The following is a 3,039-nucleotide window of genomic DNA, read 5'->3' on the forward strand; positions in this document are numbered from 1 at the left end:
TTGCAACACCCTCAACCTCTAGTCAACCACTTTAAGCTCAAGTTGACTGCACAGGTTACCTGATGGGTGGTAACCTGTCTCGAGATAATCCTTGACTGACTCAGACAAACTGCCAATGGTTTGCAAATAATTGCCAACATGGTGCAATCAACCCGAGTCAGTCTGCGCTAATGAGTCCAACTCATCTGCTTTGTGCAATGGGGGATTTGACTCAGCTGGTTGCCACCTCGGTATATTGTGGTTGTACTCCTACATAAAAGCAAAATTGCCTGAATATTGAGCACATATGTCATGTTGTTAAATTGCCATCATGCAGCAACTACGTTGCTATATGTAGAAGAATTTATTTTCAAATCTGTGAGTTTTGGCTTCACTTAAGAAGTTTGAATTTCTGTGTATGTGGACAACAAAATATTTGCAATTTTCCAGATTTATTTCAATTTATTGCCGTATTGTCACAAACAGATTCGAAAAATATGCTGAAAAAACAACATTTTGGATACATGTGACATCTGGAGTTGGTGACGTACTAAAGAAGTTATAAGGGATCAAAAACCACCAATGCATACTTTGAGGTGAAAATGTTACTTATTTAGTTACATATAGTAAATTATTGTACTTTAAAAAAACAAAAAAACAAAACAACCTGTCGTAGCAGATGACTGACTCTCCCTGAGCCTGGTTCTTCTGAAGGCTTCTTCCTGTTAAAAGGGCGTTTTTAATTTTCGTGGTCAACACCCTGAAATTCAAAGGGGCTTGTTTGATTGTTGGGTTTTTTTCTGTATTATTATAGGGTGTTTCCCTTAAATATAAAGCACCTTAATCGACTGTTGTTGTGATTTGGCACTATATGAATAAAACGGAAATTTTTAAAAATTTTATCATTTTGTCCGGAATTGCACATTCAATGCAGTTTCTATGTGACATAAAAGAAGTTTCAAGTTTCATTGTCATGTACAGATAACAGTGTAGCCACATTTATCCATAATGAAATTCTTTGGCTTGTGCTCCTCAGCTTTACATGAGCATATAGAGAGTGTGCATTTATATTGAGAAGAAAATAACAGAAAACAGCAGTGGTAGTAATATAATAATAACAACAACAACAACAACAACAACAAAAAGGAGAGGAAAGAATATTAAATATTAGAGAATTTAGTTGATATTTGCATTTAAGACAAGTTGGTATTTTATAAAGTACCAAAACCCAACAAACCAGTTTAGACTGCATTCAGAACCAAACAGGAATCCCACTGACTGAAGCCCTTTGTCTCAAATATCTGAAAAACTAAACAGGCACATCAGAGAGGCTGAAGAGGACACAGGAGAGTCGATGAGGAGGAAGAGCAGCTGGCCTGGAGTTCAGAGGAAGAAAGGGGCTCTGGATGCAGGTTCCTGTTTATATCTGTGCCTTTAAGTAGAGGGGATTGTGGCTTGTTGACCTAAAACAATTCCCCTCGAGCAAAGATGAAGACGAGGTCTCGTCTTTGTTTCATCTCCCATCTTCACTGACGGCCATTAAACAAGTCACTATGGTGCAAACCAAACCTGCCTTTGTTACAAGTTTCATTTAAAACTATCTCAGAGTGGACGGCAAAAGAGGCATTTTTAAAAGTTGATGAATATTTTAAGACAGCGTCTCACCTGTTTAATGCTTCTTCCTGTTGCTTCTTCCTCTATCTTTCTATTTGGGGCATTTCTTTCATTAGAGCATCCCAAAAAACACAGAACTAACCACAACGTTGAATGTACAACCCACTATGAGAAATTCAAAACTACCTTGTCGTCACATCGTGTCAAACTGGACTACAAATGCAAGATTGTGGAAGCTGGTTCTGTCCAAGTTTTCTGATATTGTCAGTTCAGCATGCCCTGTTATCCTCTACACACACACACACACACATATATATATATATATCCTGTATATAATCGTTGTTGTATATGCTTTGAAGTCTAAAATTAGTCACATTCATTGAGCAGATTTGAAATCTTTTGGTCATTCATCCACTTCAAAGACACGTGCACGCTTATAGTACACACACGCAAACATATTGTACAGTTCAAAGCAGAGGGGTGTCCAGTCAGTCTGTCCATATTCATACAATCGTGGGAAGCCTGCAGACCAGTAAACACAATAAACACCCCCAGAGGTCGCCTTCAATCGCCTCTCCTTAGGCTCGACTCAGGTGGAGAAGCTGAGCACACCCTCCCACAGTAGCCGTGTAGAAAAGAGGATAAACAATCCATCCCCAGAACCCCAGGCGACTGGGTGGGGGCCAGCAAACATCCCCTCTCTGTGTCATGAGGGTTTCAAAGGCAGCTTGAGGCAGTTAGAAGTGGTTTTCATATCTCAAACATGTTTCTGCCCTGGTTCCTCAGTGTTTTAGGAAAGAGGTGTGTTTTTAAGGAACAATGGGGGTTGTTTAAATTTGCTGAAAAGACTGGAGCTGTAAATACAAAGAGTCTCCAGTTTCCAGAGACGTTTCTTCCTAATGCACTGAAAAAAATCACTTTTTTCTTCTTTTGGTTTTGATCAGTTGACAAGTTGTGAAATACATCTACTCATAGCAAAATAAGGCTCAGATCAAAGTTTTTTGTTTTTGTGAGTTTATTTGGTCTCATTCTTATCCATCTTGTTTCATTGCTGTTTCAATGGGTGTTTTTCATGGTTCTTCATTTTTATTGTTAGTTTCTTTTCTATTAGGGTTTTACCTTAAGACACTAATTAGCTGTGACAACAAGTCTGTTTACTACTACATCATCCATAAGCTTTACAATTTCAACACAGAGCCAACTATCCAGTAGCTAGTGTTACATATTGGACCAATAAAATGAAAAATGGACCCCAAACTTCATACCTGTCAGATACTAAAGCCATTAAAAATTAGAACCAGCACTACAAAGATTGTGTGGATGAGCTGCATCAGAGACGGGGTCTAGCAGACAGTTTCCTGCTACTGCTACTTTTCAACTAAAGTAACTGTGCTCCTAATTCTAAGCCTGAAAAAATTAAAGTGTTTTATTTAAAAAAAAAAAAAA

At 38.2% G+C, this 3,039-nt stretch overlaps 1 long non-coding RNA gene across 1 annotated transcript in view; it reads left to right on the forward strand.

Annotated features, from left to right (window-relative positions):
* The window catches only part of LOC102210399 (uncharacterized), a 6,710-nt gene extending 5,351 nt beyond the window's left edge, over window positions 1-1,359 (forward strand). The window contains exon 3 of the long non-coding RNA XR_312243.1: window positions 1,297-1,359. This is a non-coding gene — a long non-coding RNA (uncharacterized LOC102210399). The remainder of the gene's footprint in view (window positions 1-1,296) is intronic.
* The last annotated feature ends 1,680 nt before the right edge of the window (window positions 1,360-3,039 follow it).

This window comes from Pundamilia nyererei, unplaced genomic scaffold (assembly GCF_000239375.1).
Source record: "Pundamilia nyererei isolate P.nyererei 1_Seehausen unplaced genomic scaffold, PunNye1.0 scaffold00314, whole genome shotgun sequence".
Classification (NCBI taxonomy): Eukaryota; Metazoa; Chordata; class Actinopteri; order Cichliformes; family Cichlidae; genus Pundamilia; species Pundamilia nyererei.